Source organism: Electrophorus electricus, chromosome 23, assembly GCF_013358815.1.
Source record: "Electrophorus electricus isolate fEleEle1 chromosome 23, fEleEle1.pri, whole genome shotgun sequence".
Classification (NCBI taxonomy): Eukaryota; Metazoa; Chordata; class Actinopteri; order Gymnotiformes; family Gymnotidae; genus Electrophorus; species Electrophorus electricus.
The window spans coordinates 4,005,902-4,020,587 of record NC_049557.1 but is presented as its reverse complement, the minus strand read 5'-3'; the positions used below and the strand labels follow the sequence as shown (position 1 = coordinate 4,020,587).

Below are 14,686 nucleotides of genomic sequence, written 5' to 3'. Positions count from 1 at the left end.
TAATTAACTGAAAAGCAAACACCAGAAAAAAAAACAGACACTTTAGATGCGCATTATAACTTGACAGTTTTGTGGGGGGTTAGGCTACAAAAACGATGCGCGAAACACAGCCTCGCCGGTGGAGACGCTGGACAGCGCGTTCCGTTGACAGCACCGCTATTAGACAAAAGATCCCGATCCATCCGCCAGGCTCCAGTCTTCGGTTTAGCTCCTCCCGGTATGTAGTGACAGCTGAGATAGCTGTGTACTAGTAAGGAGGCTTCATCTCCAAATAGGATGACCAGCCGCTTTTGTGGAGGTTTCGCGCTTTGGAGCTGCGCATGGTTCGCCGTTAGTTCTTGGACCTCACTTTTATTCTTTTACAGTCGTGTCCACGGATTGCTTTGATACTGTCGGATCTCGACTGGATTTCCAATGGATATTCCGATTTAAAGAGGGGCGCGCTAACACGGTATGTAATGATGAAACAGCGACGGTCTGGAAAAGTAGCACATATATTACCGATTGTTCTTTATGAATTTAAACGCGCTCGGTTGGAATTACTGCACTATCCGATCAGCGATAAGACAAACGACACGTCCCGTTCATTTTCAAATAAACAGCGTTTGTTTTGGATTAGTTTGCTCAGTGTGTGCCGTAGAGGTGTGAGGCTATGGCCACATTATACACAAGTGCGCTTCGACGCGATGGTCCAAACTGACGTCACTCGTGCAAAACTTCTATAGCGATGTTTTGCAGTGTAAGAGTTCAATTTACGTAAAATCTGAGCTTTAAAGTCTAACTCAAATACCTACAACTACAACGTGTGGAGGGATATTAATGCCGCAAACGGAATGTGGATGTCGCCTTGAAATTCAGCTGCTCAGATGTAAATGGTTTGGAGATCTCTTGAGTATAAATTCGTCTTACTGAATTACTCTTAAATCATATTTTATTGTTTTGTTCTACAAATAGCACACAGAAAGACGTATTTAATTACTTTTTAAAACAAAACAACGTTTAACATGACGCATGAAAATGTTACTAAAACATTGTGCGCCTTTGATTTATTCTTATGAATGACTTTTGTTAATGTAAGCGCGATGCATCTTTGATAGCCACGGCGACGTGAAATTAGTGAAACGCTACAAGAGCTATGCGCTTTCAAAGTTATTTTCTCCGTTTCTTTGGAGTTTTACGTACATGTTTTTAACGTTATTAGAGTCGAAAGGTATCCAAAGGTATCCGTTTTGTGGGCTCGATCCACTTATACAGCTACAGTACAGTTCAGAGGTTCTTAAGCAGTATCCATTTTGTGTTGGTTAATATTGCAGTTCGGTACATTTGCTAATCTTAAAAAGGAAGACAAAGCAAATGGGTTTGTAGTTCTCCCTATCCCCAAAACGGGACATCGCCGTTTTTAAAGTTACAGGTGCGGGAGTGCTGTTACGTGGCGTAGACGACGTGATGCAGAAGGGTCGAGCACCAGCTGAAGTTGGCCTTTGGCCCCTGAGGTCACATTAGGGTGTGACCGTGTCTGCCCCGTCTCTACCAAGAGCCAGACTTCTGCCTGGCCACAACAATACAGGGCATGTGTTTCTGCACAGGGAACAGCATGACAAAGCCCAGCCCAAACCCACCGAGTCTCTGTGATAGGACGGTAATGTATTTGATGGCGAATCGTTAGATGGTGGTCGTTGGGTTCATTGTCCACATCTCTCGCAGCTATTCTTCCCCCTGATGGCAAACTGCCATGCCATGATTCCAAAACTATCTATTGCTTTATATTCACATAACTCGAAGAGACTTTTATAATGCTATTTTTGGGGGGGGCGAAAGGATTTTAAGCTCTGATTTTAAATTGTTATAGATTTTCTTTTTTTTTTTTAAGTCAGTTTCATTTGTCCAGCAATTTCTGGGCTTTCTTTTGATAAGGCGCCAGGCTGACAATGGTTGGGAAGTTCCTGTGTCTAGTCTGTTGTAAATCAGACAGACATGAGATTAGCCTACATGTGCTGTATTACAAAATGTATAGCACCAAATGTTCAGTGCTGTTAACAGGCAAATTAGTGTAATACATTCCTGCTTATTTATACATTTCAAATGCTACTGGTACAATTTGGCACAGTGATTGTAGCGGGGCTGTTCCGAATGAAGTTCCTTAATTATTAGATATTAGATTTTTTTGCTGATTGTTTCACCCTGCGCCTTGTACTGATGACAATGTATTTCATGCAACACAGCATCCCAAGTTCTCTCATATTGATTCAGTTGGGGGCTTGGAATCAATTGTTGGGGGGGGGGGGGGGGGGGGGGGGCAGGTTGCTGATCATAGCCAGCAGTGATGATGCATCCCACCTATCAGCTTGCCAGATGGCTTGCAGCATCCACACAAATACAGTTATATTGCAAGCATGAAAAGGGCAGACTGTGCACTCAGAATCTGGTGATGCTCTGTGATCATTTGGTACATTTGACCATGTTGTAGTGTCTGCGTGTCGTAAGTAGCTCTTGCTTTGTGGTAGTTGAAAAAGAAGTATGTGTGTGTGTGTGTGTGTGTGTGTGTGTGTGTGTGTGTGTGTGTGTGTGTGTGTGTGTGTGAAACAAATCACACGGAAGAATAAAAGCACTATAATATAAACCCAGGCCAAACGTTTCTGCTCTTTTCAACAGCACAGAAAGTACTAATAACACAGAATGGCTGACTGGGTGTTTGATCCATTTTATTTTCTTCCAAATCTCAGCAATCTGAAAATGCAATAAATTTTCCTGTTGATACAGTAACACTCAGCATCAAGTGAACTTGCAAGGCAGTGCAAGAAATAATGTGTTTTTATGCGGAGCCGTGCTCGATGTGGCAGTCGATCTTCCCTCCCCAACAATGGCAGCGTGGTCGCCATTCTGTGTGACTGATCTGGATTGGTCACCCTGGTGGTCTTGAATTGCACTTTGCAGGGGCGCGTTTATATTTTCTCTGTCAAGGGCAGGCAGATTTGCTCAACCTGAATAATTGATGCAGGCTTACGAATTACACTTAGTTACGATGCACTGTCGATATATCGCATGGATTTTGGGCTTCATGTGAATTCCATGGTCATGTATTATTTATAAGTGTATGGGCCGGGTAGCAGGCAGCCTGATAATTGGAGCAGTTTTAGGTGATTTTTTATGCTGTTTGTGTAAAGTCTTATATGGCAAAATAAAACATAACGGCTTCAGTCCAATTCGCAACTAAGCTATTATAATGCCATTATTTTACTGTGAATGCCCACCGGTTAGGAACGATGCTCTGTACAGAAAGAATCGTTTCTTTTCCATCAGCATGCAGATGGAGAGAACTAGTGTCAACTTGCTATCTTGTCATTATGTTGTGCTAGCCCACACACTCATAATCCTGGCTGTGGATTAAAACAACAGTCTTCCGGTGGCGTTGATGTCTTTGGCTTCTCTTGCTCATTAAGGGCCAGATTATAATGTAAATGATATTTGAAATGCAGCTGGTATAAACAATATGAAGCAAAACCAGATCCTAAGTCATGTTTGAAATTGGGATTTCTTCCTTAATTCATTACAGCAGAGAGCTGGACAAGGATTTTGTCTTTTATGATTGGTTATGATTTTCATATGATGATTCATATGAAGTTGTTCTATAAAGATGTCCAGTCCTTTTAATAATACTATTGTTGCCTCAGTTGATGGATATCAGTATCCCTTTGACACTGGGTATAATCCTTTTTGTTAAGATATGCATTTAACAGAGGTGCAACTGATACTTATGATACTGAACTAAGTCATCGTCCATACAAAACGGTTCAAGTGTTTGATAACATGTGAGCACAATGCAAAAGGTAAGTGTTGTTGTTGACTTGCTGTGTTGATTCATGGTCGCTCAATTTACTTGTTAGCTTGGCAAGGTGTCACTTGGTAAGCAAATATCCCTATATTAAGTCACTCTGCAGTATCATGTGGTCATGCAGGACCTGTGTATTCCCCTCTTTACATGGGGATGCTTCTCCAGACTCGCTTCACTGCTGTGACCCGTGAGTCACTGTGCAGGTCCTTTGTTTTTTCAGCCTCTGGGAGTTTTCCACGGTGTCCTTGTGGGCACGTACGCTCGTGCCTGTGTGACCTGCCCGGGTTCATGCACGCCGCGTTCCGCCGCGGGTCCTGGGTCCACGCGAGGCACAGAGAGGCGTGGTGCAGGGTTGCCAAAGATGGAGAACGCAGCAGCCCTGTCCACAGCGCAGCCAGCCTCTCTCCTCTGTTAGCCATGGCGAGTACTTTCCTATTCCGTTGCCATAGTTTCGGGCCCCAAGACAGCGCCACGGTGTCTGTGGGAAGGGGCAGGCAGGGAGCGTGCAGGGCCGGAGATTCCAAACAGGCTCTCCGGCAGGGCGGCACTTAAAGGGGCCACTCTGGCCTCCGCTGGCATTTGCTCGAGTGCCTTTACTGCCCACGATGGAGATGGGCTCGTGAGATATAGAAGATATGATGGGGAAGCAGAGGGTGCTCATCTTCGGGATCGGACCAAGGCCCTTTCGATGGAGGATTGCTCAAAGGTGTTGATTAGTGTGAGCAAAGCCATGTCTCCGCTCTCCAGAAAGCAGCTAGGAGGCTGACGAAAGGGTAATTCTGTCACATGTTGGCAGTTCGATCTAGATAGTGTCGAGATGATACGCCCCAAGAGATCCTGCCTGACAATGAGTGCACGGCTGTCATTAGTATGATTGGATCGCTGTTTCGGAGATGCCAAAAATATGTGAAATAGGAAATATCTTCTTTTTTCCAATAGATAGAATGAAACTGCTGTGTTGATTCAGTGGCAGATAGGCTTTTCAGTATCACACTGATAGGGAGATGAGTTTTCTATTGCCTGGGTGGTGACACAGCGTACATTGGTGGTTGGCAGCGATCTCGTAAGACGTGCTGAACTGAGCCTACTCATCGGATATGAGAGCCTGAAGTGTAAATGATGCTCTGCAGTGCGAGGTCTGGACCTGAGAATGTGTATCATTTTACATCAGTGCTTTCCAAGTGGATGAGGTTGGCATAGGCTGATCGCCCGCCACAAGTCGAACAGGAAATGTGGCAAAGCCTCTTGGGACGAATGCTTGTTAAGCACTCCGTTAGCCATTATTCCATTACTCCCCTCATCCTCATATAAGAATAGACAGAATTGCTAGTTATAAGCCCTGAACGCATCTGTCTTGTTTTAACAGCCCTGCTGCCGCTGTAACTCCTCATCTCTTTGGTTTTCTAGAGGATATTTTTAGGGCACAGAACAAGGAGAGACTTTCTCCTGTGCCTTTCATGTGGCTTCAGTTCTAAAGAACCTTGTCATTGTCAGCGCTGTCGGGCTGGAGTCCAAGCCGACGTGATTTGCCCTCTGTTTCTCTTATATCGCTAACCTTTCCTGCATGGGCCACCCGTTAAGAGTTACAAAATTAGGGTGGTGGTGGTGCCCTTTTTTTTTTTTTTTTCATCCAGGGCTGTCAGAGGGCTCCAGGTGGCTTTTAGGTTATACGGTTGCAGGTTCCATTGCATCATTCTTTCCTTTCTGCAGGTGGGATTGCTGAGGACGATGCAGATTGTCAGATTTTTTTAAGGGATTGCGTCACTGCCAGAGGCATCCGCTGTAAGGCTTGAAGAAGACTAGATTATCTCGAGCTATACTGAAGTTCCTCCTTTGCATATCATTTTTCTCAAGTGTTAGCAAATTTACATAAGGCCGTGCTAAGATATTCATCTGAAATGAAAGGCTTTTGTCAGATGGATTACTGCAAGTAAATCGCGCTCCAAATAATCTTCCAAATTCCTAGATGTGCCCCTCCGTGAGTGTGCATATTTGTTGCTTGACTTCAGACATTGCGTCGTCCAAATTTTTATTCTTAAGCTGTTCCAGAGGATCTCTGCATCGCCTAGATGACTGAGCCCATGCTGATGGCTGCCCCGGGGAGGTTTTAACTCTCTGAGCCTCGTCAGTGAAAGTTTAACAATAATAGTCCTTTGTGTACATTTATTACATATCTAATGAACAAATTGCAGCCATGTGGCGTCGTGTGCCGCGTAATATAAGCTCGACCACAAGGCCCCCAGTGTTCTGCCCCTGCTTGTCCGTCTGCCTGGCGCACAAAGACGAGACAGGGGCACTTATCGTCACTCTCAGAGGACCTGTTCAACAGCCTGACTTTGTCTCCTTCCTCTGCCACAAGAGGAACCACACGTGGGGTAGAGCTAAAACAAACAAAGCTCTGTCAGACATATTTATTCTATAAGCCAGTTTATTCAGGGTTTTTTTTTTTCTGTAATCTTGGGGATCTGTTTCATGCAAATCTTTTTTTTTCTCAAAATGGCATTTTCAGAGCTAAATGGCAGAGAAAATATAGATTATTCTTTTTAAACATGCAATTCCTCACTATTTCTTAAAAGGTAAATGAATTTAAAGAGTGTATTACATTCGTTGAATGCCATATATGGAAATTTAATATTCCAAGTTCATTTTTCATTTCTAAGTGCTATTGATAAATTACACATTGATCTGTGCCATTGGGATAGTTGCTGTCTCGTACTGTGTAAACGAATATGCCTTTTTAGACTTGCGAATTCTGGTTGCCTCACTCCATTTCATAATATTCAACTCATAATATTCAACTGTTTTGCCAAGAAGACAATTTAGAACACTACCATGCATTTCAGCAACAAACACCACCGTCAGCGGACGGCTCTACCGTGTTGAGTTTCTCCAGGCTAACACAAGGCAACTGGATAGGGAGGAATGAAACGCAAACCAGCCGCACAGCTCCTGTGCAACAATTGACCTACATATGAGAGTGCGGGAGATCCAGCCATTATTATTGCAGAAACATTTCCTCCCCACCTGACTTTGATCTTTCCCCCTTAGGGCCCCCGGGATGCATGTTCCTTTCTGTACTACTCGTTTGAGGAATACTCGTCCAGGGCCAGCTGCGCGTCCTAATGACAGGGAGCGTATGTAAAACAAACCGCTTCATATCGCTTCCGAGCCGATAAGGTGGCTCGTTTGCGTCCAACGCCTTCCTTCGCTTTGTCGCCAGACACATTTTCGACTAACACGTTAATTAATTAATTAATTAATTAGATAGATAGATAGATAGATAGATAGATAGATAGATAGATAGATAGATAGATAGATAGATAGATAGATAGATAGATAGATAGATAGATAGGCATCTTTTGCGCAGCTGGGCAGATTTTTTGGTGGGCTAAATTAAATGTAGCCGCACAAATTACGCATCTGGAGGAGGTTAGAATAATTTCGAGCAATACACTACCTTATTGTGTTATATACTTTGAATTGGCACAACGGTCTCTTTCATTTGTGAGCTTCTCCATCTGTCTCCCCTGGCTGATCAGTCTGGGCTCCGTTTATCTTTTAGCTTGGTTCAAATATCAAACTACTGAATATCATCCACAGGCAAAAGCACACAAGCACTATTACAGGGCTTCGTTCAAATTAGGAGTAAGAGTCATAGCACCCCATTAGAGCAAACTGATGTGAGACTATGAGAGGCTTTATTGCTGGTTTGGTAGTGTAAGTGAAATTATGCGTGAAGCCTCAGTTTTTCATTGCTGGTTTGTTAAACTTTGCTGACAGTTATAGTTGTCCTTAATATTGTAACTGCTGTGTCCATCCACTCATGCTGATGTTGTTGTTTTTTCCAGCATTTATAACACACCTTTCTCTCTGAAGACATTTATCCTCTGCAGTTTGTCAACCCTTAGACTGATCTTTCACGATCATACTAAGACAGAAACTGTGGTTTGGCCCTATTGATTTTATGAGGCCCACTACATAGGGCTATTTAAAGCCATTGGTGATTTTTTATTTACTCGCACAGATGCATTGTATTATGTTTTGGAGGTTATCGAATGGTAACTTAGATTCTGATCAATCAAACCACTTAATACTTTGTTTGTCCTAATATTCGCAAACAACTGCTGCATATTCCCACAAGTGCCAGAATCTTCTATAGGAACATGTAGGGCATTTTGATTCACTCAGCAGAATATTCCCCACCTGAAATAATCACTGCTCCCTTAAAAAGTTTTTTCATTCCTTTCCAATATCTCAGTGCAGCAGGTGTGAATGAAGAAACCCAAGCAAAGCCAAAAACCTCGGTTCGTTTCTGTAAAGGAAATGCAGATCAAAGTGGAATCTCATTAAGGAACCCCCTAGAGATGTTCACGAAATCTCAGAAAAGGCAAGACTTCCACCACAGGCAAGGACCGGGTGACTTGCGCTTGTCCATCGGGCGTCAGCTTTATTCGGTGGTGACACAAAGCTTTTGGAACTTGACTATGCCAGAAACTCAAGACACACACAGCGGGCGGACAGCTGCCTAGCTGTACGCATGTGCGCCACCGAGCCGGGTGTGGCATCAGCTGCAGGTCTGGTATCTTAATGGGTTCCGCTTTTAACAGATCAGATGACGCCTGGCCATGTGTGCTGGGTCCAGTGTCCCCCTCGGACCGATGGGTGTCTGATTCGGGGATATCGAAACGATCAGGTTTCTTGGGTTTTTCTGGTCAGATATCATGAAGGCTTCATTAAAGCGCATACTGGTTAAAGAGTTAAGCAACGGCCTTGTACATTTTACTTTGAATGATGCGCAGTATTCCACTGTGTGCAATATTCTATTATCACCTTTGTTAGATTAGATTAGATTCCAGACATGCTACTGTAAATGAGATGAACAAGATGAGTCACAAGAAAACGCTCTTAAGCCTTCCTTTTACCAAGTTAGAAGTGATTTTCAAAGGTTCGCCTCAGCAGAAAGAACTACAGAACGTGTCAAGTGAGCAGCTATGACACATCCTCCATCAGTAAAAGAGAGGGTGTAGTGTGGAGTGTTTTCACTGTGCTGAAGAAGCTATTGAGTGAGATCCTTCATAAAATCCCAAACCACCATATTAATAAAGCCAGGAACAAGCCAGATGCCTTTCAGAAAGAGGTAGCACGAATGTATCCATAAAATAACCCATGGTTGTCTCGGCATAAAAGAGATAGACAGCAGAATCTCTCTGAAGATACCAACGCACTTTGCCCCATTCACTGGGTACCAGTGGAAGCGTTTAGTGTAGTCTTCCCACTAATGGGGTTCGAATGAAGGCAGTTCAAGACCAGGGGAAATCTGTTGAGCTTGTGAATTATTCCACTTTTTTTTCATATGGTAATTGTTCCCGAACTTGTTTCTCCCAGTTGCTTTAATGAAAGTAGTCATTCACTTGGCGACCCCCCCCCCCCACCCCCCCGTATGGAATGTGACAGTGTGTAGTGTTTAGGTGGCTTAATTGACCCTGCTCAGAAAGACGAGGGAACCGAGAGGCAGCAGGATGAGAGGGGTGCAGGGCTGTCCGCTTCCCTAGTTAATATAAAAGCCATTGTGTAATGGTTAAACGCCTAACAAGAGTAGGATTCATTCTGAACTTATGTTTTGTTTTGTTTTTAATGGATGGCAAGTCAAGAACAGTAGCGACATGGTAGCAGAATGTGATTTCCAAGCGGACAGTGGGAAAAGTGTCAGGAGGAAAAAAAGAAAAGAAAAACCTATTCTAGAGTTCTAGGAGAATTCAAAAACTATATAGCTGAGGTGACTGTTTTTGGTGTTCAGATTATGTTCATCTGAAATGGTTAATGGTGCTTGGTTGAAATAAATAAATGGCCAGGACAGCTGAAGAGCATGAGAACGTGAAAACAGAACTGCAAAACAGAATTAACCAGTTGCATGCCCCATTTGTTTTATGTTGGCTACAGAACATCTTATCATTTGTTAGATAAGATATGTAAGATAAGAGGTGTGTGTGTGCGTGCGTGCGTGGAGGCCATAGAAAATTAAGACTCTAATCAACTTATATTGAGAGCAGCAAAGCATGGCCTAGTGTTTATCAAAAGCAAGACCTTCACAAACCTTGCTGGCTAAAATAATTTCCTGTTGTTTAGGCTAGAACTCAGTCTCTTTGCCTTTGGGGCACAGTCCTGAACTTCCTTTGCGGTGGTAACCTGGAGTCATTAATCTATGGCAGACAGCATAGACGGGAAAGAGTGAACAGGCTAGCTCTGTCTGGAAATTGGACAACAGCGTGTTTGAAGTTTAATTGAATGATAATGGACACTTGCTGAGCAGCACCCGCAAATTCTACGCTGAAGCACCGCTGTAGTATTCAATTACTAAAAGTCAGACAGAAAAAATTGGGAGTTTTCATGTGCATAGCCAACAGAGGACTGCTGAACCTCAAACAGACATTAGCTACTACATCCATTACTTTAAAACATCCAGAAAGCCAAACTGCTATTCACTGCATTCATATTTATCAAAGACTTAAGCAAAGTCAGTATCATCCATCTACTGGATGCCTGTTGTTAATGGATATCTTACTACAGGGTGGAATTGTAGCCTGTTTTGATGTACTTACCTAGCAACCATGTTGACGGAGAGGCCAAACCTGACTATGGACCAGTAATTCATTGAGTAGGTGAGGCAAAGAGATCAAGGACAGGATGCAATAGTTTCTGTATGTTGGAGAGTGTGTGTGTGGGTGGGTCGGTGTGTGGGTGGGTCGGTGTGTATGTGTGCATGTTTAGACCTCTAAAGTATTAGGATTGAGGGATAGAGAATGAGAATAACAGTAATTAAAGGTGTATGTGAAGCCTCTATGCCAGCAAGTGGATTCTGAAGAAAACTGACTATACGGGAAGCCACATAGTCACACCAAAGCATTTTGACTTGACTGCAGTATGACCACTAAACTGTATCACAGAAAGGTGACTTGCAAACTTGCAAAGACTATACACAGATCTAGGTCAAGTGCAAATCTGGTCGAATAATTCCAGATGCTGTGTGAGATGTTGCTGGCAGAAAGTTGCAGTTTCCTATGAGACTCTGAGAAGCGCAGTAGCACACATCCAAATGATGTAACCAAGAGGAATAGCCCCCGTGGAGGTGTTTTCCTCCAGCTGCTGTGAGAGAATGGGGATACATTTGGCAAATAGGGAGTTTTCAATCCCAAACACATCTACTATTTATCATAGAAAAGAACCACATGAAAGCCAGGTGAGCATCTAGACAGTATGATTTCCTGTGCCATACACAAACACTAGCGTTTGACTCAGATCTATTCCTTGGGCAGTTTTCATGGTTGTTCCTGTTTGCTGTCAATGATTTAACATGGTATCAAAGATGCATTTTATATTTGGCTGAGATTATTTATCTGGCTTCTTTTACAGTGCATTGGAAAATGCAAGAATGCCAGGAAAATAAGTTGTTTAGTGGCAGCGGAAACTGATTGCCATTGCATGCATCATGGTGCACCTGTAATATAAGACTATGTAACTGGATACGGCCATTGACATTCCCCGTGCTTAAAAGGTATGTAAAATTTGGAAGTGATGGCAACACATTGTGGTGACTATTCCCTGCTTCTGTTATACAATGCTTACAAGCTTTTGTTGTTGCTGCTTGGTGGTTAATGAGCAAGTTCACCCTGGTGTTGTGAGTGAAGGAGGTGACCACGCGAGACCTCAACACAGGGGTCATCATAGAGGCCTCACCCACTGCACCGCGGCGTAAGCAGTGCACGGTTCCTATGTCTGGATCCAGGCCCTCTTGGTGGGCCTCGCATGCGTTGCTTTCAGGGGCACGTAGCCCCATTTGCACGACACCTACAAAGAAGAAACAATATTGTAAAACTCACCTTGCCACACTCCAATCAACAGGTCATCGCGAACTTCCAAGGCAGGGGTCGCCTGTGCTGTTTCTTTCGCGGGCCAAACAGAGCCTGGAGGAAGTTGTAGGTGCGGGGCGGCTCTATTCATGCCCCATGTCACCCCATGGGGCTCAGCTAATTGGTGGCCCCGGCTAGGGCCATTTTTCCCCCTAAGGCTTTCTCACAAAAGAAGGGGGGGGGGGGGGGCGTCACGTGGTGGTAGCCCTGAAAGGGGGTTGGGGAAGGTTCTACCAAACAATGCCAGTGTGGGAAGAGCCTGGGAGCCCTACTGCCGACCACGGGAGCGAATCCTCCCAGTCGTTGGCCTCAACAAGTTATCGCTGACCTACTTGTCCACCCGTGTGTGAAGACCTCCTTTATTCCCTCGTGCCCTTTTCTCTTCTGGCTTGCAACACTTCGTCTCTGTTGCGTCTTTCCCTCCGGCGCGCCGTTGTTCGTGTTGGAACAGGAAGATGAGCTACCCCTGCACATGCTACATTCTCACCTCCATACAAGGACAGTGACGTTGTCGGAACTGCTCCAGGAGCTCAATATTGATTCACGGCCTGCAAGTGCCTTTGGCTTTGCTTAGAGACAGCAAAAAGAGAGGTCATTATTTCTCATGTATCATGGCCTCTTGGGCATTAGTGGGTCTTTAACATACTGGCTATTGATTTGACCATGATTAGGCTCCTGTCTTAGCTGAATGATAATGCTTTTTAAAGTAATTAACACTTGCCATCTGAAAGTGCAGCAAGGGAGATGGAAGTACAGTAAGCAGGATAATGGTGATAGAAGAGGAATGGCTTTTAAACAGGTTCATTTCAGCAAGCATCTTCACTCATTTTGTGGTTAAAAGCTAAAGCTGCTTTAAAGTAGACTCCATCAAAAGCTGCTATGACTTCTAATTATCGGAATTTGGGGATCAACCTGCCCATGTAATATTTCATATGCTCTACATCTGTTAGTAAATATAAATTACAAGGTTTAAAACCATTTTCTCTTGCTGATCTGATCTATTTTTATGTTGAATTCATTCATAATTTATATTAAATTTGTATTTTTAAAAAAAAGGACAAAAGAATTGCTGTTATTATCTATTATTTGAGATATGTAATGGCTTTCTGAGAAGCAGGTTGTTCATTTCACTCGCTGTCCTTTTTTTTAATCACATTTTCTTTATTTAAGATTATGAGTTGTCCAGAATCTTATTATCAATATCTAACTCAGAGGGAGTTCCCACCAGTGTGTTCTAAAATATCAAATGCAATCCAGTACATAGGCAGACCAAGGGAGTCCTCAGCCAGATGTTAGGTAGCCATTATATATCAGCACTGGCAGAGTGCATTTTATCCTGTGTTGGTCCGCTGGACGTAAAAATGCTCATTTGTTCAAGGAAGCCCATGAGAGGGATTCAATTTTCCTAATGGACTGACACCAGTGTTGAGTCTGAACACAGGGAACTCTCAGTGGACATTATTCTCAAGTCCCAGTCTGACAGTAGTGCACTTTAAAACCCTGTAATAGAGTTTATTCAAATGGTTTATGGGTGATGATTGGCTTTCCTCTTCGAGTTGCCATAAGTTCATTAGGGAGTGTAGCTTGGGGAGGCATTTCTGTAAACCAATACACTTAATAGTCGAGGTACATTAACCTAACGTGGGACATTCAAAAAGAAGTGCCCCCATGCTTTGGATAGCCTTCAAAACGTGTGTATTATTTCAGAGGCACTGCTGTTGAGGTTTTACCACTTTTTGGTGCATAAACCTTTTTTTTTCCCAGTACAATGCAGCTTCAGTCCAAAGGGTTAAGAAAGGTCACCATGCAGCGAATGTTGTTTAACTGTGGCTGAGGAGGTAGATATTCAATTATTGGTAGGCACAGCATTCACCTAAACCATGTAAAATATTGAACACAAACCATGGAAAATAATGAACAACAATAGGGCATCCTACCTCCTAGTACCAAGCTGTGCTTTGTAAACAATAACCCTTTAACAAGCATGATTTTCATGCTTTTTAACGTGGTTATTTTCAACTATGCGGCTCGTAGGAACTGGCGTCACTGATGCTGGTCTGCGTAGGGGTTTAAAGGAAGGCTTTGTGAACTCAACAGGCTCCCCCCTCCCCCGGCTACCGGCTACCGCGCACCGGAGAGCTACAGACCCGGCGAGGGCCTCCTCCTCAGTACCGCTGCACCCGTTTCTGCGGAGGAGTCAAGTGGGATGCGAGCGCCGCATTTCACAGGGATGGAGATGGTTTGAGAGAAGGACATCGGCATGTCGGAGAGAACGAATGAATTCATTTCGTTTAGAATTAGTTCATTTAGCTTTTAAATGCTTGCTCTCCGTGTCGCACGTAAACGTTTGCGGAGGATTGCACGGCGGCGATACCTCCATCCAGCAATATTCGGTGTTTTTGGGGGCCTTGAAGAGCGATTACACATAGGCATGATATCAAATACATGTCCCCAGCCCTCGCGCTCGTTGCGCCGGGTGGCGTAATGCGCGTGGTGTTCCGTTACCGCTTGGCTCGCGCGTAGCGCAACGAGCTTAAGTCGGACCTTGATTACAGCGGGAGCTCGTGCAGGGAGCGGACCACGTCTCCTCGTTTAAAATAATAATAATTTAAAAAGCCTCAATCTTGAACTGAGGACAATGCTGGCTTCAAATTTTCCCTCTCCTGCGCATAGACCGGCTGCTAAAACCGCTGCTCCTTTGCTTTTTTGTGCACGCAAACCAAATCGGTTGCGGTTTCGGCTTGAGACGGGTGGGCTTCCTCCACCCCACGGACTCGGTCACCTCTCCTTTACTTTACGCAGTCAGCTCGCACGCTCGCGTGTAGGATCTCCTTGCGTGCGAGGCTTCTGCGTGGCAACCGGTTTCCGAGCGAGAGGAGAGCGAGGACTCTCCAAAACAGAGCGCTATATGACTAAACTTTTGAGACTGGTCCAAATGCAAAATGTT

The 14,686-nt window shown here is 44.0% G+C and overlaps 1 protein-coding gene across 2 annotated transcripts in view; it reads left to right on the top strand.

The window, feature by feature from the left end:
- The window catches only part of sema6a (sema domain, transmembrane domain (TM), and cytoplasmic domain, (semaphorin) 6A), a 54,933-nt gene continuing 40,247 nt past the window's right edge, over window positions 1–14,686 (top strand). For both annotated transcript variants that reach the window (XM_026999763.2, XM_026999762.2), the window contains exon 1: window positions 1–451. The gene's annotated coding sequence lies outside the window, so the exon portion shown is untranslated. The remainder of the gene's footprint in view (window positions 452–14,686) is intronic.